Source organism: Neophocaena asiaeorientalis, unplaced genomic scaffold (genome assembly GCF_003031525.2).
Source record: "Neophocaena asiaeorientalis asiaeorientalis breed wild unplaced genomic scaffold, Neophocaena_asiaeorientalis_V1.1 scaffold798, whole genome shotgun sequence".
Taxonomy (NCBI): domain Eukaryota; kingdom Metazoa; phylum Chordata; class Mammalia; order Artiodactyla; family Phocoenidae; genus Neophocaena; species Neophocaena asiaeorientalis.
The window spans coordinates 1,336,547-1,360,305 of NW_020173042.1; the positions used below are offsets into that span (position 1 = coordinate 1,336,547).

A 23,759-nucleotide genomic window follows, 5' to 3' on the forward strand; every position below is an offset into this window, starting at 1 on the left:
GACAGTAAAGCAGAGGCCTGTGGCTCCACCCTATTCTCCTCTACGTGTGGCAGCATCACTGAGCCCCACTCTGGCTTCAGTGACTTTCTTACACTGGGCCCGTCCCAGGTGGCTCTGCCAATCAACTGGACCCGGTCTTTACGAGGGGTAAAACTTTTTTTTGCTTTCGCTGATCTAGATCACAAATAACACTCTGTGTTAGAATAAAATCCAATTACTTCAGCTTTTATCTTCCAACTTGGGTCATTGTTTCTGTAAGAATAGTGGAACACTAAAAATAGCTACTAAAAAGTTGTGTGCATTTTTTTAAAATAATGAAAGGCAAATTATTTTAGAAAAGTATAGTAAAGAATACAATCTCACCTCAAGAAAGAAGGTTCTGGGGATTAATCACTAAATAGAGCTGGAAGATGCTTTTAGTTCACTTCATTCTACCCCATTTTACAAGCCTCTATTTCAGTCCCTACTGTGTGTCTAATATAGAAAGCAGTATCACAGTTATAAAGATTCAGAGAGAGTTTAATTTGAAATTAACAATCCAGCTAGGGAATATTTTTTGATATTGTATTTTTACATAATATTTTTTACATTAAAAAATCATTTCTTCTTCTTTAGAGTTCATCTCCTCTCTCCTCAGGAGTCTTAGTAATTTAAATCAATAAAGTGGCTTTCCATAGGACACTAGATGCATTTTATCCTTTGCAGTGTTATTGCTAAGCAACAGAATCAAGTTGCATCCTTGTCAGCTGACAAGCATTAACTATCATGCCCATTAAGACAGTGGATTAGTTAGCAGAACTGTGGAACCATATTACCCTTGATCGCTGATTCAGTTTTTATCCCTCCTTCTAAACTCCTATACTTTTCTACCTATATGTCCTTTTCCTCATTTATAAATATTCAATGGGTATTCCTTCCTTTATTCACTCAGTCATTTATTCATTCATGCATTCACCGAAAAATACTTACTAGGACCTCACTCTATGTCAAGTGTTTGTGAATACTATTCTAACACTGAGGATAAAGACTGATTATTAGAAGAGGTAGAAATATTGTTTTTAAAAATACCTTTAAGTTTTTTAAAGATTTTGTTTTCTATTTAACATCATTTACTTCAGTATTTGGAATATTGAAGTCTGTCCTAATAACATCAAAGGGATATTTAAAATTATATTCTATATTATGACCTACAGTCCCCATGTTATACATTACATTCCCATGACTGATTTATTTTATGGCTTTGAGTTTGTACTTTTTAACGCCCTTCACCCATTTTGAAAACAGAGATAAAGAACAAGAATTTAAGGAAAGTTATAGAGAGCCTCATTAATATAAAGGAGCCAAGTGGCTTATAAGGGAGTCATGACTAAGCATAGCAAAGTTACTTAAGAATTCTGGCCTTGATGAGCCACCTGTTCTTTGCAAGAATGAAAAAAGCAAAAAACTTAGTATTTAAGCCTTGGAGGAAAACACACAATTTCAAAACGCCAGAGGGTGAGGGAAAATTCTGCCCAGCCTAGTTAGTTGACAATACAAAGCCAACTCTGTGAATGAAGAGTTTGTACAGGTTAAGAAAAATACTGAAGCATTACATGCTCACCGGAGGAGCCCATTTTCTAGAAGCTTTCTGAGGACTCCTTGGGTCAAATAGCTAAAAAGCAGCTAGACAGGAGAAAAGCTTTAGAAAAGAAAGTTTCTTTTATGCCTAAGGATGTAGTGTTTATTCACAATGTGAGTCACTGAGTTTTAAGTTCACGAACAGGCAGAGATTTTCAAATCTGTTTTCTATTCACCATGTAAGAGGCACAAATGATCAATGCATCCCATTTTCCTCCAAGAGAAATTCAAACCACAACTATCTTAGCAAAGTTTAAAAAAGCCTCATCTTGCATGAAATACCCACTGTCCCGTTTTGTGGACATCCTCCAAACGTTGATGCCTTTAAGCGCCCGAGAGCAGTCTCCCAGTTATAAAGAAGCCATAAGTAGGGTCGTCCTTTGAATAACACAGCTATGCCCTAAACTAAAGGAAGACTTCGGAGGTGAAAGAAGTTTCAAACACTTACCTTCAATCTCTCCCTCACCCCACTGCAGATTCAGAGCTGGAACGGAAACTCCGCTGACTTGGGAAAGCTGAGGTCTTCCCTTGTACTTCTCAAAAGACCATAGTTGATTTTAGACATTGGTGACTTGGGGAAGCAAGTTTGCTAACATACTGGATGTTTCTACCGAAGTTCCTTGATCTTTGACGGCGGCTCCTTTTCAGAAGAGCTCTCCCACCACCGGTCTTATTTCTTTTTCCGTTCGCACAGCACCCTCACGCAGTTTCCCTGCTGCCTAAATCGGCCATGGTTGAAGCGTTTCCTCACTACCCAGATTAAGACAGGCAGCTCTACCAGACACGCAACTGGCTGTCTGATTAAAACAGGGATGTTTTGACCCTTAGAGGGCACATTAGAATCAGCTGGGAACCTTAACAATTCAGACGCCAAATCACAGCGCAGCTTCTGATGATGTGGGTCTGGGGTGGAGTCCTGGCCTGGTAGTTTGTCATGCTCCCCGCGTGACGCTGATGACAGCGTTGAGGCTGGAAACACTGGTTAAAACAACTCCAAAGATGTTACTAGATGTTGTGGGGAATGCGGGTGGGGGAGGAGGGGTGTGTTTGTAGAAGTCAAACCTGATCTCCAAATAACCTCTTACTCGGAGAACCTTCAGGAGGATCCTTTTGATTAAGAAAACCTGCCCCTTCTTAGATCTATCCCACCTGCAGGAATTTAGAAATGGAGAGAAGGGATCACGTTACAGTCAATAGCATTCATTTTCCCCACCCCTTTGTTCTAGAGAACAAGGCCTTTGGGGATGTGGGGGAGGGGACTCTGGATTAAAGGAGCCAAGGAAGACACTTCTGGGTCAAGCATGGATCACCGTCTCCCCACCCCTTATGGAAAAATTTAATGAAACTCAAATAGTGAAGAATGTCTTGAGCTTTCCCTAAGAGAGTTTTTTTTTTTGTTTTTTTTTTGCGGTACGCAGGCCTCTCACTGTTGTGGCCTCTCCCGTTGCGGAGCACAGGCTCCGGACGCGCAGGCTCAGCGGCCATGGCTCACGGGCCCAGCCGCTCCGCCGCATGTGGGATCCTCCCGGACCGGGGCACGAACCCGTGTCCCCTGCATCGGTAGGCGGACTCTCAACCACTGCGCCACCAGGGAAGTCCCCTAAGAGAGTTTTGAGGAAAGTTCCACCAGTTCTTTTTTCCAGTTTAAGTTGATACAGTCCAAACCTCAATAAAGTGCGAGATGCTGGAGAGTCAGAAGTGGCTTCTCAGGGTGAGAACCTTATTACCACCGAGATCCTCCAGGAACCTTCCCGACAGCCTCTCTCAGGACACCTTTTCATCCCCTATTGACGCAGCACTTTCCCCTCCAGTCTGATAGTCTCTCAACATTAGGCATTTGGATTATATGTCTCAGTCCATCCCCTCCTCCAGGGGGAGGGAGAGAAAAGGTGTGTCTGTCTTGAAGGTGATGATCAAAAAGAGATTTTTCCATTGAGGTAGCTCCTGTGTTATTCTTTGACTGGTACCAGCTGCATCACCTGGAAACTTGTTAGAAATGCAAATTCTTGGACTTCACTCTAGATTTACAGAATCAGAAACTCCAGAGTGGAGCCCAGCAATCTGTGTTTTACCAAACCCTCCAGGTGATTCTGGGGCAAACTCAGGTTTGAGAACCACTGTTGTCTCATGTTTTCTCTGGTCTTACCCTTTCCAACCGTTGGCGGGGGAGAGAGAGAAAAAGTGGAAAAAGGGACTTATTTCACTTTTGTCTAGAGCCTGGATGGTAAGGAGGAAGGCAATAAACAAACAAACCCTCTGCAAATAGAGAAGCCATGTTTGCCCACAGAAAGGATAAGTAATGGCTTATTCAGGACACTTACATTTAGTATAACCTTCTCTTTAAGTCTCCAGAGCTGCATCTGAGAAGATTCTTATGTTTTCAATTAAGAAATTTGGCCTGGTTGATCACTAATATCTCTTCCAACTCTAATTCAATGGATCTATGAGTTTTTAGGATTAATGAAAAGCAGTGGGGGATAAGAATCATTAAGAATATAGGAAGGAATGCTGTATTCAATTGGGAAATATGTATATATTTAAAGACAACTTCTCAGATAAAATAGTTTTGTGCCCACATCATAGTTTTGTTTCAAACATGCTGGTAAATGAGAGGTTGCTGATAAGCCGCGCTCCAGGTTGCCCCTGCTAGTAAAAACATTTTGTAGGAAAAAAGAAAGGCAATAACAATAAAGAAATGTCTGGTTTGAGACTATTAGGCTAGTCTCAAAATGGATTAAAATGTAAGCAAGTTCCAAAACTGATAGCAGAATGGGTGACCCTACATTCTCAGAAAGGATCTTGAAAGATCATCAAAGTCTCTTAGAAAATTGCTGGAGAGTTTTATCAGGATTCTAATTGCTTTCAGGAGGGGCTGTGAATTGCATCTGGCAAAAAAGTCCTGTCTCACAACAGGTTTAGGACAACTTTTTCCTCAGTTTCTAGTCTCATCTTTTCTCACAGAGTTTCTTTTTTGTTGTTTCACTTTTAGTAAGTAATTTAAACTTCCTGAATCTCCCTTGCTCCACCTATAAAGTGGGGGAAATAATTTCTTACCCAAGTGAAAGAATGAGGCTAGAAAAAAAACAAATCTCTTTAGAGTCTCTCAAGTTCTATGACTCACTACTCAAAATTATGCATTAAAGGAAAATGGCAATACGAGATATAGTTTTCTATCCCTGGATTCTGATCCACCCATAATGCCAAGCCTGTGGTAGATTTATTTATTCTATGTGATTTATCAAACACACAGTTCCTGCTATGTGTTATGCGTGTCCTATGCCCTTACAAAAGTTAACTCAATCTACATGATTACCCTATAAGGCAGGTGCAATTATTATCCCCACTTTGTAGATGATAGAAGTGAGACAATGAGAGGTTAAATAACCAGCCCAGGCACAGTATCTGGTAAGTGTCAGAGCCTGGATTTGAACTCAGGAAGCTGCATCCAAAGACTGTATTCAGTAAACTGCTCACTAATCAGTATCCTGTCCCTCTGCTTGATTCTCCACCAGTCAGGTTGGGACTTGTCAGGGATCAGATGGTGACAGTCTTAAAGAAGTTGAACTTTAAAAAGCCCCAGTAGGAAGGAATGAAATATCTAGTCCAGGTAATTAGAGCCTAGGTCATTTTCTTCTATTGAATTCTATCGCCCACTGCCCGCTCTGATGCTTGTGCATTTATATTTGTCATCTGTCCCTGGATTGAACCTTCTTGTTATTCCAGAAGATAGTAAAGAAAGTGACCTAGAAACACCTCTTTTGACAAATGAGGGTTCCCTACCCATGTGCAGTTAACCCTTGAACAACACGGGGTTGAACTGCATGGACCCACTTATATGCAAATTTTTTTCAACATTAAACATTAGAGTGCTACACAATCTGTGGTTGGTTGAATCCACGGGTACAGAAGAACTGCCTGTAAGGAGGGCCAACTGTAAGTGAGTTATACATGGATTTTCAAAAGCCCATGTTGTTTAAGGGTCAACGGTAAATACTGCTGGTCACCTAGCAGGTTCTCTACATTATTCTTAAGAAAAAAATGTACCAGGATAGAAGATATTACTGCCTTGATGTTTTTAGAGACCCTGCCATTTTCTTGAGGCTTTCTTGAGCACCTTCTGTGCTGAAGAATGAAAGGATCCTTGCTGGGGATAAGAAACAAGAGATCTCTGAAGACTCTGAAGGCTAAAAAACAATAATAATCAGGTGTAATAGTGATAACTAGTAATAACTAGCTGCTACCAACAAAACTGCTTCTTCAGGAGTGAGAGGCCCCAGAGTGAGCCCCCTGCTCTTGGATGCAGAGCTCAAGTGGAAAGAGCCTTATTTCTGGGCCCCTGGACACACATGATTCTGTTCATATTGTGTCCACAATTGGGGACAATCAGGCTTCAGGCTTGACCAGTGGTTTCTGGATAGTATGTACTTGAGAGTGTCATTTTCTCAGTGTATGTTATGTGTCAAGCACTGTGCTGATGCAGTATCTTGTTGGCAGGTCTTAATCTTCTATGACATAAGGTTATTCCTATTTTACTGATGAGGGTCCCGTATTTTAAGTACTCGCTCCATCCACACAAGTAAGCAGGGAAAACAGGGTTCATTCACCCATTTCTCTGGTTCCAACCTAGCAGTCGGTGTCTGCTCTTTTAACCTGATGTATCTCTGAACCTTGACATTTGGGGTATTGTATTGCTTTCGTATTATGCCAGTGTTGTGTCCAGGTGTGTGTGTGTGTGTGTGTGTGTGTGTGTGTGTGTGTGTTTTCCCTCTTCCATGGCTTACTTGTAAGAATGAGAGATTTCATTCAGGCTGTAGGACAGAACTTGCCCCACTGTGACTTAGTAGAAACTTCATAACTTTGGGGAGAACCTCCAATCACCAGAAGGCTACTACTGCCAGTCTTTGCCTCTAATGAAAGGTTCCATAAACTTTCCTGTAATGCAACTTACAATACCGTATTCACAGCTACATCAGAACAACAAAAACATGGCTCTAACATCCCCGAAATATTATAGGAATGGAAAGGAAAAATGTATAGCTAAGCACCAGTGTAAAAATGAAACTCTACTCTAAAAATACTGCTTTTGAACCAGATAATGGTCTAGAACTACAGGAAATTTTTACTCCCTTATTTTAAGAACTTTAACTTTTTTGCTTGTTTTTTGATTCCTTCTTCCTGGAAAAGAAATAAGATAATGGAGAAATGCTTTAAACTTTTACTTAAAAGTACATGATGTTTAATATTACAACCATATGATTTTTCCTAGTTTCAATTATGTAGAGAAAGTAAACATTTGATTCACTTCAATAACTTTATAGTTTACAAGGCTTGCTTATATTGCTGAATATATTTAAGCTCATTCAAAATATACAGCCTGACATCTTAGAATCAGAAGCATTGACTTTGGGCAACAGTTAGGCCAATTTTTTTGTTCTCATTGGAAGCACTGAATTGAAACGCTGTTATATTCTCTAGAACTATCTTCTATTTCATGTTTCAGCAAAGACTTAATTGTTCTTTGAAGAATTTTTAACTCTAAAAATGGTGGCAATTTATATTCCAAAGAAATATAATTATCTTGCTCAGAAAGGGGAAGAAACATAGAATTGCCTTTATTTTTAAATTATAATTACAATCATATATTAGCAGCACATGTGAAAAATTTAGTCACAAAATTATGATGGAAAAAGCCTGCAACAAAGAGGAAGTTTGCCTAACAATGATCCCCTGCCGAGGAAAGTGAATTCTATTTATTTATGCGTTTATTTATTTTGGCATAGTGAATGTTTATAGCAACAATCTGCACTTCACCTTTTTGATTGGCTTTCTTTTTTTAGCACCTATATTTGCTTAACAGTGTTGAAAACTGTATTTTAGGCTTTGAGTACTATATATTTTTTACATGAAAGTAAGTATGTTTAATTTTTTTACTTATTCTAGAATTTTATAACTCTTTAAATAAAGCTTTATGACATCAAATGTAGAGATAATTAACATTATGATACATATTATAATAAAATCACTTTTCACCTGTTTACATATAAATGATGGGTACAAAACTCTGTACAGGTTTTAATAGGGAAAAGGATGTGTGACATGGGGTTTTGAAAAATAAGACCACATACTTAGTATTTAACAATTAGAATTTGTTATTTACATATACAGCATTGGAGTAAGGGAGGAGGGAGATGCTCACACTGTAGATGAAGAGCTGGGTGTAAGAAGTTCGGTCATAAGATTGACTGACTTTGAGTGGAAACTAGCGAAAAAATGCCAGAGGACTGGTTCCTAGAGAATTCAGCATTCTTAGGAAATCAAAGAGAAAAAAAGAAATCAGGCCTGGAAAGAGAAGAATGGTTAGCAGTGCTGTGAGACGGAAAAAAAAAAAAAAAAGCATGAGGCCCCAGGAAGAGAGAATTTCAGGAAAGATGAGGCGCTGACAAGTGTCAGAAACACTTGGGCATCAACAGACTGAAAAAGGCTTTGATTTGGACAAAGAAAAATAAATCACTGGTGGCTTTTGAGAAGATAGTTTTAGTGGAGTGATGGAGTTGCTTAGATTAACAGGAAATAAGGGACTAATTATAGAAGTACAGTCGTGCAGTGCTCGCTAGGCAGTCTTTCAAGGTCCAATTAAACATTAAGACACCAGCTTACTCAGAAGCCTATTGAACGGGAAGCAAACATGCCAGACAGGGCAACATCAGGTGGCCCTTTCAGTGAGTCCTTGCAGGATTCCACTCAGCAGTCTCACCTGATATGCAGGAGGCAGGCCCTTTGGTTGCCCAGGTAACAACTCAGGCGGCAAGGAGATGAGATTCACAATGGCAGGTGCAGGAGCCCCCTGCCCTAGTCTCCTTCTCACTGTGGATGTTACCTCCAATAAAAATTCCATAGGCGTCAAACCCATCTAGTTAGAATAGTCACCACTCTCTTTAGGGCCCAAAGCTGAGGAATGGCCATCAGGCTTTCACACCAAAATGATATTCTCCTCTCCAGTGCGATTTATTAAAAAGTGAGAAGGGTGATAGGCAAACCGGGGCAGGAGGGAGTCTCCAGATCAGGGATGAGCATGAAAAAGGCTAAGGACCCTACATATTTAGGGTGATGACAAAGACAGAGGTGAAATGGCTCATCCTGAAACCCAGTCTGCATGAAGAATCACGTGGGGCTTGGAGGGATGTAACACGTTGAGTGACTTGCTCAAATGTGCAGGTCCAGTGGGGGATTGGGAGGGACAGCAGAACAGATGGCATCCTACCTCAGTGTTTCTTTCAGCAGGTAACAAAGTCTTAAGGATGTGGTAAATACGCAATAAGGAGTTGTTTAAAATAATGAGTGCAGGGGCCTCCCTGGTGGCACAGTGGTTGAGAGTCCGCCTGCCGATGCAGGGGACACGGGTTCGTGCCCCGGTCCGGGAAGATCCCACATGCCGCGGAGCGGCTGGGCCCGTGAGCCATGGCCGCTGGGCCTGCGCGTCTGGAGCCTGTGCTCCACAACGGGAGAGGCTACAACAGTGACAGGCCTGCGTACCGCAAAAAAAAAAAAATGGGGAGAAAAATTCTGAAAATACGCTAGTGAACATAAAATGACAAATTGAGATGAAAGGTGTAGTATCCACACTTTAATTTACCATTATTATTATTATATTTTAGAGTATGTGAAAATAGTGAAGGATAACATATGATTCTGCCAAATCCTGTTTTTTCTCAGATTTTGGAGGGAACATGGCATTCCGTGAGAACATCTTGTAGTGTGCATCTTGCAGAATGTTCTTTGAAAACAGGTGCATATACTTTGGGTCGATGGTCTCTTCATTGCAAGATGTGGGACGTGGAATCAATAGTCTCATCTGCATGAAGGGACATGCACCTCCTTATGGAAGTAGAAACTCAGAGTGTGGTCCATACTACCCTGGAACTTGTAAAAAATGTAACTTCTTGGGCACCACCCCAGAATGAGTGAATCAGAAACTGGAGCTGGCTCACTTCACTCAGTATGATCATCTCTGGGTCCATCCATGTTGCTGCAAATGGTGACAAATATATATCACTTATATGTGGAATCTAAAAAAAAAAAAAATACAGATGAACTTATTTACAAAACAGAAGTAGACTCACAGACATAGAACACAAATTTATGGTTACCAAAGGGGAAAGCAGGGGGAGGGATAAATTAGGAGTTTGGGATTAACAGACACCCACTACTATATATAAAATAGGTAAACAACAAGGACCTACTGTATAGCACAGGAAACTATACTCAGTATCTTGTAATAACCTATAATGGAAAAGATTCTTAAAAAGAATATATATATATATATATATATATATATCTGAATCACTTTGATGTACACCTGAAACTAACACAACATTGTGAATCAACTACATTTCAATAAAATTTTTTAAAAAAAGAAACTGGAGCTGGGTCCAGCAATCTGTGTTATAATAAGCCTTCCAGGGGATTCTGATCTAAAGCAGCAACACTTTAAAAGCCAAGAACCACTGCTGTGCCCATGTTTTACAGTCTCTGGCAAGTCATACTGAACCGTTTGTAATAAACATGCTATTCAGAATCAGTCCTAGTGTTATAATTTTAACTTCCAAATATATTTTAAAAATATATAACTAGTAATGCCCTTCTAATTTCTCATGAGTGTGTCCTTTTGGTTTCACATTAGAAGCACTTGGAAAGTTTTAAATATCCCGATGCCCAGGCGGTGGGGTGAAACCCAGGCAGCAGCTTGCTTTCAGGCTCCCCAGGTGATTCCAATGTACATGTAAGGACCAGTTTCTTATTTGTTGAGCAAAATTCTCAGCTCTGACTGTGCATGGAAACTGCCATTTCAGCTTCAAACATGATCTCTCTACCCCCAGGCATTCTGATTCAAAAGGTCTAAGACAATTCTTGGATTTCTGCATTTCTAAAAGTCTCCACACTTACGTTGTGCAGCTAGGGCTGGTCCCGATATTTTGAAGCTCTAGAGAAGAAATTTCTCCATATTGGCTCTTGTCAAGTGGTAAGGGGATAGAAACAAAAGTCTTACTGTCACCCAGAACAGTTTCTCCTATTGCATTTTTTGATCTGTAGGTCAGAGAAGTGACCTTTCAGCACTAATGATGTTCAAGTGGTGTTTTAAAATTATATTAGGGAAAAAAATGGAAAAGTAATTCATAAATATTCAGTGATGCAAAAATGGTTAGCTGAGGCTAATATTAAAAATGTAGGGTATGGGGCTTTCCTGGTGTCGCAGTGGTTGAGAGTCCGCCTGCCAATGCAGGGGACACGGGTTCATGCCCCGGTCCGGGAGGATCCCACGTGCTGCGGAGCGGCTGGGCCCGTGAGCCATGGCTGCTGAGCCTGCGCGTCCGGAGCCTGTGCTCTGCGATGGGAGAGGCCACAGCAGTGAGAGGCCCGCGTACCGCAAAAAAAAAAAAAAAAATGTAGGGTATGATGAGAACCAATTGCTTTAAATCTTCAAGTTTGAAAACCTCAGTTACCTAGAATTTTGTAACGATGGTTTTGAAAGGTTTTGATGAACCACTAGATGGGTAAGCATCTGTTCAAATAAAAATGATTAGTTACTTGCTGGCAAAGCAGGAGATGATTTGAGAGTCATAATTAACCATAAGCTGGACATGAGTCAGGATTATAACACTTATTATTGCAGCCATGTATGATAATAAAATTTCTTCTACTCATCCTATTGAAAGATTTTTGAGTGCTTGATATGAGCAAGGCACTGTGTTAGGAGCCAAGCAAACGTTACAAAGAAAAGATAATAGTATTTTATTATAAAATGCAGACTGTTCTTAAGGACCACGATCCAAAAAGAATGTGTAAGACTTAAGCTAAATTCAGAGGACGGTAGTGACAGTGAATGTGGGGTATGTTAAGAATCTTATGACTCAGTTTGAAATGTTTAAAAAACTGCACTGATTTCATTTGGAGAGAAGATTGGGGAATGACTGAAAATAGAACCTTAAGCATTAGAAAGGAACTAAGTATAAGACAGTGTTTTGGCTGAATTGTGTCCCCCCCAAATTTGTATATTGAAATCCTAACCCCTAGTACCGCAGAATGTGACAGTGTTTGGAGCTATAGAGTCTTTAAAGAGGTAATTGAATTAAATTAAAATGGGGATTTCAGGGTGGCCCTAATCCAATATGACTGGTGTCCTTATAAGAAGGGATTAGGACATAGACAAACACAGGGAAGATGGTGTGAGGACACAGCCCCGGGGTCAGCCATCTGCAAGTCAAGGAGAGAGGCCTGAGAAAGAAACAAAGTTGGTCTTGGACTTCTAGCCTCCACAACTTTGAGAAAATTAATTTTTATTGTTTAAGCTTGTGTATTTTGTTATGGCAGCCCCAGCAAACTAATATAGGCAGTAACTTTCTACAGACGGTGTCCTCAGAGGAACAAACACTTAGGAAATGGACCCGAATATTGCAATGAGTTAGTTAAATTATAAATATAAAATATATATATATATATAAATATAAAAAGTAGCTTCTGACTATAGCAATTATCTGGGAGTCTGTGAAGTCTGCTAACAAGTAATAGTTTAAATCAAAAATTATCTATTTTTAACCACTGGTATAAGTAAGCATTGTTCCTCCTTAAAGAAAAAACAAACTTAACTACAGGAACATGCCAGGATTCCACTATAATTTATCTACTACCTTTCTTTGGACCAGGTCAAAGTTTTGCCTGAAATATTTTGACTTATACATAGTATTAAATAGTGTTAGAGTGACATTATGGTATGTTTTTTCCAATATCTTTTTATTTCCTTCACTCTGAGGGTGCTGTACCCAGAAGGAGTGAATTAGGCCAAGGGTCCTCATGCTGTTACAGTATAGAAACCATACACACAGTTCCTTCAATTTAGCTTGAGTCATACATACGGATACTTTGATATTTAAATGACCTCTCTCATTTCTCTATCCCCCTAAAAAACAATCTAAAATCTATTTCATTCTTTGGGGAATCACTTTGAATAAAATGAAAAAACAATTTGCAAGTAAGACATACAAGGGAGAGAGAGTGTGTGTATTTGTTTGAGTCTTTGGAGACATAGCATCTGGCAAACCTGAGGCACCCATGACCCAAAGAGAAATGGTTTGCTTGATCCCAGAGGTCAGTGAGGCCTCTGGATTCCAACCTGGGAAGCTTTATAGATATAAGCAATGAATTTGCTTTATTTGGTTGACATTTATATGACAGGGACAGACAGAGGTGGGGTGAACCTACTCTATTTTTTAAAAGGCTAAAGTTAAGGAAAATAGAAGCAGAGGAAGTAGAGACATGTAAGATGATGACACAAAATAAGAGAGACCTAGGGCAGAGCCTGAATCTTCTCTTGCTTTCGTATTGTTATATGAGGCTCTTAGGAAAAGCACACTCTCATCCAAAACTGTTTGCCCAAAGAAGCATGGACGTTTACAACTAGATATTTATTGTAGGAAGTATTTTTAAGCAACTTTTGAAATACAAATAGTTTGCGTAAATGAGGATTTTGGGGGGTTTTTTTGTCCATTCTCCTCCATGACAAAGTTGGGTAGAATGGTAGGATGAGGTAGGGAGGGGGAAAAAAGATCCCACAGTTTAAAGTGGGAAGGGAAAACATTTTAAGAAGTTAAGGGATGGTGGATAAGGAGTGCCAAACAGGCGTGGATGAGCCACGGCAAGAGCAGCCATCACTCACTGGTTCCCACCAGCACAGGTCAGACCACCAGACTTATACCTGGGGAACTTCCAAAGTGGCCAGCCTGGAGCAGTTGCACAGAACCCTTACAGCTGTAAGAAACCTTACGGCAGGAATCGCAAAAATGCCAATCACAATCGCATGGCAGCCTGAAGCAGGACGTGTTAGAGCATCAGAACCTCAACAGAGCTATAGATTCAACAACGTCCCCCTGCTTGATTATGCCATTGCTCCTAAGCAGTTCTGAGACATCTTGAAATCCAGAAAAATAAAGAAACTCTGCATTTTCTAGACAGAGGTTTCAAATTCTAGATAGAAAGAAGGTGATCATTTATCGAGAATTCTGCAAAGTACAATAAACTTCTGAGGAGACATGTCTTTGGCTTATAGAAAGGGCACCACCATCTCTTAGGCAATTGAGACTGAGTTCACCCTTACAGTTGCACAGGTAGTTCACTGCACAAGAACTCTCTGGTAAGGGGTAAGCGAGAGTTGAAATTGAGCCCCTGCCAAGCAGGGCTTTGAACACCCAGAATAAGGGTCACTACTTTCTAGTGTTCACAAATGTGTTTTCAATTGACCAAGTTATGAGACCAGTAAGGCCACCTTTTTTAAATTTTCAATTGTGCAAAAAAGTTATAGAGGCCTGATTTAGTCATTTTCCTGCATGATGTATCGTCCTCAGGGACCCGGGCAGGTGAAACAGCACTGGGGTCTTTGATAGGTAACCATCTCCGTGCTGCACGAGCTCCAAGTATCTGAGTACTCTGAGACCAGTACTACAAAGAACACAGTCCTGCTAGGATACTTCTGCAGCCTAAGAGCAATTCTGCAGCGTTCTATTCACTGAGAAATTTGTGCTTTCATAAAAATGATTTAAAAACCCTATCTATTATTACCGTGAATAAAATGGGATTTTGAGCCTATTGTTGGATTTAATTATTATTTTTATGGCAGAACTGGGGGTCTGGGAGTAGTTATAGCAGTTGTTTTTTTACTCTCTTTTATTGAGTCATTTATCATAAGCAAAATTCAGTTTCTAACTTTAGTTCTTTATTAAGTTTCTAACTTATCGGTTTTGTTTGTTGTGTATTCCTGTGTTACATCTCTAAAGATTAGAGAATAGTATTTCATTTTCTCCAGCAAAAGCTATTTAGCAGTCTAGGCTAGCATGATGGTTAAATGGTAAAAAGAAGAGATGATTCGAAATTAAAGTGACAACAGTGAGGATTAGCAGGGGCATGCAAGGCTACACATCAAACTCATCTCTACTTTAGCTTCACTTTCAACAGCAGATTTTCTATGGCCTCCTGACTTTCCTGCTCATCTCAATCCCAGGTTCCTGGTAATCAGGCCAAGGGGAGAAGAGATGAAGTTTATTTAGAATAAATGTGTGCGTTATGGTAGTCCAGGCAGCATGTTTTTACATTGCTAAGCCTATTCCTGCTATAAAAATTATATTTATTAAGTCTAGGAACATTACATATTCCTGTAATACTTCAAAAATTGCAACAAATAAAGTTTTTAAAAAAAGCATGGACATTTATTTAAAAGATAACAATAAAGGTGATAGAAACATTATTAATGATGTCCTATTATCTGGTATCACTGGATGACACACAATGAATGATAGAGAAAATGGTAAGATTATTTTATTCTTTTAATTCTGATGGTGATGTCCTCCCCTAGGATCTTGTTTCCTTTCATGTTTACTGTACACATTTTTCCTCTCCTTGCAAATATATTTCAAGATTTACCCTCTGTATAAAGCCTTACCTAACCACACCAACCAGGGTTATCATTTTGTTGTTGTTCTGAACTCCTGTAATGGTGATACTTTCTCTGACTCTAGACTTGCTGAGGGCAGGGATGGGATCCATTCGCCTCCTATTATACCTCCAGCACTTACCATACTGTTTGTATTTCATAGGAATTCAGTTATTGTGTGAATGAGTGAATACCATGCAAGCTGCACTTAATTTCTGATAGTACTCCCCTAAATTTTGTATTTGCTGAATATGTTTCCGATTATACAAATCTTCATTTCCCTAGCCCTCCAATCTTCAGTTCTGACTAGGGAAGTTAACCTAATGAAGGAGAGTACAATTTGCCCAAGGAAAATCTGGTGTCAGCCCTGTGGTCTTTCTGGTCTTCACAGAATGGTATTTAGGGCTGTGTCAGAAGCAGTGGGATGCACCCCTCCCCATGCACACACCCCTTCACTCTCCCCTGAAATCTGGCACCATTAACCTGTATGTAGCCTCCTTGGTGCTGACCCTTCACTTTGATAAGAAAAGTCATTACAATACAAAGCATTAGAATCCAAATTTTTGGAAAAGGATTGAATTTTTTCCTCATATACAAAATGATCAAAGGATTAAAGCTTTTATGTTCTCTGCAGGGGTAGATCCAGGCTTTGTGGAACATGAAGCGTCATACAATTTGGAGCTGGGGGAACTCTTTACAAAAAAGGAATATCGAATTACAAAAACAAAATTAAGTATAAGGTAGAATCTTTATTTAGAATGAGAAAAAACTCACAACAAATTACTAGACCCTTCAAGGCTCAGGTCCCTTATTTTCTGAGATCTCGTGAGGCAATTTACCAGAAATGAATGTTACCTGGCTTCCCTCCATAGAAGAAAACTCCTAGCAATGTCCAGTCTCATGGTGGTCCCATAAGTGAGCTCAGTTAGCCTCACATTCAATTTCCCTCTGGCCCTTAAGGTTTGGAAAAGAAATATCCTGTGTGTGTGTGTGTGTGTGTGTGTGTGTGTCTATGAATCTTCCAAGGCTCAATTCAAGAACTAGGAATTCATTTGCCTAGTCAACATAATTATTTTGAATATACATCCTCTGCAAGATACAGATACAGTACCATCCCTCAGGGAGAAGGAGTCAGTCAATAATTATCAACCACAGGAATAAATGTATAGCCAACCGTGACAGTGTTATGAAAGATACACGGTGTTCTGAGAGTATATAACAAGGAAACATGAAACTAGGTACCCAGGGTTTTGTTTACATTCTTTTTTTTTTTAATGTTTTGAGCATCTTGATTTATTTAATTTTAGAAAACAGGCATAATATTTAATTTCCTAGGAGGGAGAAAAATTCATTTACAAACAGTCACCATGAGATTAAGCTTTTTGCCCAAGGTCACACACATGAGTAACTGTCAGTGCTATTTGACTTCAGAATCTCTGCTGTTAATACAGCACTAAGAGGTTCAAATACATCCAGTTCCAGCACCAGTTATTTGAGCTAGAGCAAGATACAACTTCTGTCTGTTGCAGTTTCGTCATCTCTCCAGAGTGGTTTCTCAGAGCTTTCTGAGATGCTGCATCCCAGGCTATAGTCCTCATTTTGCCCCCAATAAACTTAACTCACATTGTGCAGTTTTTTCAGTTGATAACTGTAATAGATAATAACATTCTTGTTTGCTATGTTTATTTTGCTTTTCGTGGTGTCAGGGTTGGGGGATGAGAGGGGCTAGGGCAACCAAGCAAGAGGAGGTTCTATTTGAGCTGAAATTTAACGACAGATAGGAGTTTAGTAGGTAAAAGTGGTAGGGATGAGGGATATGGAGTTTCAGGTCTTGGGGTTAAGAGGGAAGAATAACAAAGACCAATGTAGCCTCTGGTAACTCAAGCCTGGGGCTGGTTTAGGAATCACAATAGCTTTAATGAAAGCAGAAAATCCCAACTTCCTTCTCTGTCTGTGCTATCCAGTATGTTAGTGCTGGCCACATGTGTCTATGGAGTGCTTGAAAAACTCAAAGACTTCCTATGAAAAAAAAAAGTGCAGTATATCTCACTAGTAACTTTTTCATATTCATTGCATGTTAAAAGAGTGTTTTGGATATATTGTGTTAAATTAAATATATTGTTAAAATTAAGCACCAGTTTATCCTTTTATTAAGTGTGGCTACCAGAAAATCTAAACTTGCAAATGTGCCTTGTCTTGTGGCTTGCTTTATGTTTCTATGGGATGGCACCGCTCCAGCAATGGATCTCAGCCCCGGCTGTTCATCATGACCCACAGGCCTCACCGTAGACCTCGGGAATTAGAACCTCTCAGGGTACAGGCTGAGAGTTTGCATTTCACACAAATGACCTGGTGGTTGCAGCACTTGTGATTCACAGGCTACTCCTGTAAAAGGCTCAAATGTATGTATTACAGGTTTTATGTCTGCTTCTTTCAGCTGGGATGCCTCGGGTAAGCGGTCTCTTTGAATCTGGTTAGATTCCAGGAATCTTTGACATGGGGAAGCTTTATGTGCAAAATCATTTTTGGTAATCTATTTTCAGCAGGGTACTGTCAATGGGCAGCCTGGGCTGAGGAATGCCTAACTCCAGGGAGATCATTTAAGTAGAAAAAAATGTGACCGGTGCCTTCTTCAGGCTCTACATCGTGGTGGCCCTATTTGCCAGATGCAGAAGTGGCGGCCTTTTGGTCTATCTGCCGCGATGCAAGCTCATGAGGTATAAACATGGCCGTCTATGGCCGCCCCTCAGCGCGAACTCGGGGTGAAGTCTGTTTTGGAAGGGGGTAGTATTAGACAGACACAGTGACAAACACAAGCCTCTCTATGCATTTTTTCCCCCCGAAGACACTCATTTCCAATTAATAGAACATTTTGGGTTTAGGCATCTCCTTGTCTTAACTTAGCATTTCCATCATGGATATTTATCACTGTTTTTCAGAGTAAACTCTTAAGTGACTCTTATTTCAAGGGTTTTTCATAACAACAGGACCAGTCTTTCCAGAGTCTGAGAAAAATAACGATTCCTTACGTAGCCCAGAAAGCTCAGTTATACTGGTACTCAAAATCATGTAAATGCAAGCTTGTATTTACAGGTCTGTTAGACGCCTTCTTCTTTAACAGAAATTCTTTTCTGGCTCCTCCTGTCCCATAGATGAGAAGGGCAGACACCACAAGAGGGTGTTTTTATTCATTTTGTTCTGTATGATCTATGAATTGGGTGACTATATAACAGGGAAGCCCGAGGAGCAACATCTTTTAAACAGAACTGTAACCCAAGTACACATTTCTAAGCCCAATTAAGACCAATAAAATGTTTGTAAGTTGAATTAAATAACTCTTCTTTATCCCTGGCATAGAGTAAATTGATTTAAGAGAAGCAACCATTGTCACAGCTATGTTCCAGAGACCGTAGCCTCCAAAAACAAACAAATGAAAACACAAATTTGCTGCCAATATTGGAACTCACATTAGAGAAAAATGGTCTTAATATAGATACAATTTTTCTCTGTATACTCATTAGATTGAAGCACTGTTTTCTACTGTAACAACATAGCATTTCACTAAAATATAAATGTGTTTGGGAGTTCATAAGCTATTCTAGTGTTTTGAGAACAGATTTGCAATATTAATGTCTATGTTGGGGTTTTCTTTGCATTGATATACTTTTATATATGCATTTGGTTTATAAGCAAACACTCTAATGCTGAGTTCAATTGACAAAGAAAAAAAAATGAATGAAGCGCAGATGCTATACATAAGAACAGAATGTGCAAAGCAATTTAGCCCTGTGGGCTTCCTGGGAAGAACCCACTTATCCTATAATAGGTAGTTGCCAGTGGCGACAAAATGCAGTTAGAATTCAGAACTAAGTTGTGCTCACCAGTGTTTAACTGACAGCGCCACAGTGCCTTCAGGGATGAAGTGCAAGTGCTGTTACCATTCATCTCGTGATTTTTTTTGTGGTTCAATAATATATCTTCATAAAACACCCATGATAGCCAGTATTCTGTTGTTCCTGTGAGTGAAATACTATGTGCTTGCAGTATGTTTTGAGGATTCACTAACTATGGCTATGTACACATAATTCGTAATCAAGTTTATGCATGAGTAGCTGAAATATAAATAGGAACACTTAAGACTGTCTCAAAATCAGATTGCAATTTATATAGTCATAGCAGGAGAGTTCAGAGATATACAATAATAAGCCTTGGCGAACGTTAGAGCAATTCAGAAAAGCGGCAAAAGCTAGATGGGGACAAAAAAGAGAAGGCCCATAACATTACTGAGGCAAGGATAAGACTGGATGAGTTTAATTTTTCAGAAATAAATCATGGAATGGAGTATCGAAATGGGAATAAAACAGTTCTAGCTTAATCCTATTTGAGCTTCTGAGTTGCCTCCCTCTGATTTTTGGTTTTGAGTGGAGATAATTCATGTTTCTAAGTATAATTAATATAAATTTATCTTAAAAATTTGCACACGCACATGATAAACATCTTTATTGTGGGGATGTTGTAACAAGTCTCTGTTTTACTTGCAGTCCGTAGCTGCTAGATTTACCTTCTCAAGAAATCTCTAATTATGCCACTTCTTCACTTCATAAACTTCTTCTGAATGAAGTTCAAACTTCTTAACTTGAAATTCAGAGTCCTTCATGAGTTGTCTTCAACGAGTACCTCTTGTCATATCTCCTGCATGCAAAGGGCTCTTACTGAAGGACACGTAGTCCATTTATCCATTCAGCAAACATAGAGTGAGCATTTTAGCTCTGGGGATTCATGAATATATATATATATTCATTTATGTGTTCAAGGAGCTCAGGAAGGGGCAGAAATCATGCAAACAAAATAACCTGCTAAACTTCCATTCCTTTATTCTTAACAATCCCTTCATTTCAAGTAGCCTTACCATCCATTTCCAATAATAGAAACTCTTCCATGAAGTTTTCATGAAACTTCTCCCTAATGCCCTCAAAAGAAAGTAAGCCAGTGCTCGCTTCGGCAGCACATATACTAAAGTTGGAACGATACAGAGAAGATTAGCATGGCCCCTGTGCAAGGATGACACGCAAATTCGTGAAGCGTTCCATATTTTTTAGGGGCAGTGTATAAAGGATAAAGGAGTCAACATAAAGGGCCCCCCAGTGACCATACGGTGACAGATTTTTAAATAAAATTACTATTATACAAATAGAGCAGATATAACACACACACAAATCAAATATTTACCCAGGTCAAAAAATAGAACTTTGCCACCTATTCCATGAGCTCCTTCCACGAGCTTCATTCTGATCACACCCCCTTCCCCTTCTTCATAGCCTCACTTTTATAATAATGACTTTCTTGTTTTTTTGGTTTTATCACCCAAATGTGCATCCTTAAACACTATAGTTTACTCTTGCCTATTTAAAAAAAGATGCATCTCTTAGGATGAAGTTACAACTTGAGCATCAAAAGCACCGTCACCATCATCATCACCACCACCATCACCATCATAATCATCATCATGGTTTACAAGATGAGTTTAGTGAAAGACCATGAATTCAAAATGACTCAAAATAGAAACGTTATTATGAAGCCTGCCCGAAAGATTACTGTAATAGAAAGTAGTGACTATAATAGATGTTTATTTTTTATTGATTTTAGTATTTAAGAGGGTTTGATATTTCTTCTATGAATCTTGTATGTTTATAAAGCACAGTCGTATGTCTGCTTTATCTGTTAAGAATAAACACTGGACACTGTAAGTCAAACAGCCCCAGAAAATGTAGATGCCAAGAACAGGAAGGACTATTCAGTTTGGGTGGGCACCCACAATAACCAACCTGAAAGGGGGTTCCACAGTGTTTGCCAGATGACCTACAGAGGAACACTTAACTACACAGACTTAATCTCTCAACCCCTAAGAGATTAAATCTCAATGCTAATAAGGGAAGTGTAACTTTATAAAGCTAAGACACAAAAATCAATACTTGACTATGACAAGATAATAGGTTATGTATAACAATGGCCAAGTGATATTTTTGTTTTGAAAAAGTCAGACATAAATACTAGGTTGCAAAATTAAAACCCTACGCATAAGATAAGGCCTGAAATAGTCGCACTGGCATTAACAGGTGTAATTTAACTATAGAAAATTATAGTTAATTTTATAGTTAAGCTTTTATAGAAAAGCTTAATATAGAAAGGTGGTTTGGGTTAGAATCACCTTGAGAGAAACAAGTATGATCAAGAATTAGTCAGTCAATAAACCAAAGTTCTGCAATCTAGGCAGTTCTGATAAGGTAATCTTTTCTTCAGGATCTGCTAAGAATTTTATGACCCAAGGAAAGGAATAAAATTAATAATGCTGAAACTCTGAGGGTATCTAAAAACAAATATAGAAAAGCAAGAAGAGAAATAAGAAAGACATTAAACCTATGATATTGATGCTTTAGAGTAAATTTAAGTGAAACTATAACAATAAGTTCTGTAGCCTTTGTTTTATATGTTTGCGAATTATGGTTTCAAAGTGTTTAAAAGGATCAGCTGTTCTAAATATATAATTACAGTTAGTTTAAACTTTTTAAAATGACACGCTTAATAAATCTGTAATCAATATTTAAAGGCCCCAAGAAAAAATTCATTTTCAGTTTGGGGTATTAGATTCATGAGTTTAATAAATTGAACATTAAACAAAGAAAAAAAAAGAGAAAGTAAGCCATCCATTCCAAAGTTAATTGTCAGTTCTTTATTTTAGCACTAAGCAATATTTACTTAATTTACACACATGTACCCTCCAAAAGTAAGTATCTCTAAAGTCGAGGATAATGTTCCAAATAGTCCCTATCCCCTACATTCAACAGAATTTGTAACTACAGAAAAATCATATATCTGTTGAATGAGTAAAATCATTCATGTTTTCTTGGAGGCAGCATCATTCTTATTTCCTCCTTAATCATTCACCTCCTTACAAATGTAGGAGAAAAAAGTTACCATTTCTCTCAACCATGACCTCAGTAGGTATAAAATCAAGTGATTCAATGACTGAAATGAAAAACAATATTTTATACCATTTTATATTGAATGAAATTTTCATTTTTATAAAGGAAAATGAAACATTCCTACTGAAAATTAATAAAAGCATGATGATTTTCTCCATAATATAGCAATAAAATTTTGTTTTATAATTAATCCTTTAAAAGTATTTCAATCTTTTCATAAGGTGTTAAGTAATAAAACTTGCACAATTACCTTAAAAATGATTCTAAAATTATGAATAAGTGAAATTTATAATTTTGCATCTATAGGATTTTATAACCTTGCCCTTCTAACAGAATGGAGCTTACATTTTTTTACTGTAAGATTCAATAAATATAAATTAGCTTCTATCTTGAATATAGATCATTATACATAGCTTGCTAGACACATCCAAAAATATATACTTGAAATAAGAATTATAATGAAGATGATTAAATAACTAACTCCAAATTTAATCACTCTGAACCTTTATAATATTATGCCAAATATGTAATACTTATCTACATTTCAACATGTTATAATGTACATAAATTTATTAGTGATAGATATACTTGAATTTCAGATAATGCATTAAAAAGTTCTGCACAGGATGAATATTTAAAAATATGATTCAATTAAAAATTATCTTTTCAAAGGAAAAAGTAGATCACGATTTAACTTCTTGAACAGCTGAAGGTGAGACTGTCATTCATTCCTAAAACATCGACTCAAACCAGAGAAGATAAATCTTGATGAAAATGAATGCCTTTCACATAGTAGACATCAGTAAATATTTGATAAAATTAGGCACCAGATCCTGAAAGTTTCATTGTCACTATTCTTTACGTTTATGCCAATAGCTTATAATAATCATATAGAACACATTTTCATCTAGCATCTAACTTCCCTGAGGGAGAGACTTATTCTACCTTCTTAATACATCATTGTCGTAACATAATAGGGGCTAAATTATAGTTTTGATTATACAGTGCCTAATTAAAAAGAAAACTCATGCTAATTGGGCTCCTAGTGTTGTTATGTAGACCCGTCCCGAGAAGAACCACCCTCATACCACACACTACTCATTTATAATCCTGGTCAGCTTGTTAATGACCTTCCAAAGTCAACAAGGATCCTCCTGCCCCATGTTGCTGCACCAATAAAACGAGCCTGAGTTTGGTAGCTGTGCTCTAAGAGCACATGCTCTCCCCCACCCGCCAGGCTGTGGGCGAGGCTGCTTTAATCTTGTCCGCAGGGGAAGGGGCCGAGTTTTCCGGGGTAGGCGGGGCGGGCTGCTCACTGACCCAGCTCCCAGGGCTGGGTGTGGCGTCTCTGTGCAGGCCCGCTGCCGCGGCCATCTTGAGAGCTTCTGCGCACGGCCCGCAGAGCTGAGGGGAGGGCAGCAGCCATTTTTCACCAGGAACTGCGTTCAGAAGTGCCGGGGTGTGAGGCCCCTGCTCGTGGCCCCTGTGAGCGAATGAAACTAGACCAAGCGTAAAGGAAAAGAGAAAAAAAGGTTAGGCTTTATCTTATTACCCAGATTCTATTTTTATTTCCCGAGAATTGTTAACGGGCTTCGCCGGTGACAAGCTTTCCATGGGTTCCCCGCATCACCAGACCATCCTGGGAATTCGCCGGTTTAAATGCTCTAAGAATGAAATCATTG

The 23,759-nt window shown here is 38.9% G+C and overlaps 1 protein-coding gene and 1 non-coding gene across 2 annotated transcripts in view; both read left to right on the top strand.

Moving 5' to 3' along the window:
* Positions 1 to 23,759, top strand: part of CNTNAP2 (contactin associated protein 2) — a 2,003,631-nt gene that overhangs the window by 983,511 nt on the left and 996,361 nt on the right. The window lies entirely within an intron of this gene.
* Positions 20,084 to 20,190, top strand: LOC112398362 (U6 spliceosomal RNA). Its single transcript, XR_003002994.1, has one exon. It is a non-coding gene; the product is annotated as a U6 spliceosomal RNA (small nuclear RNA).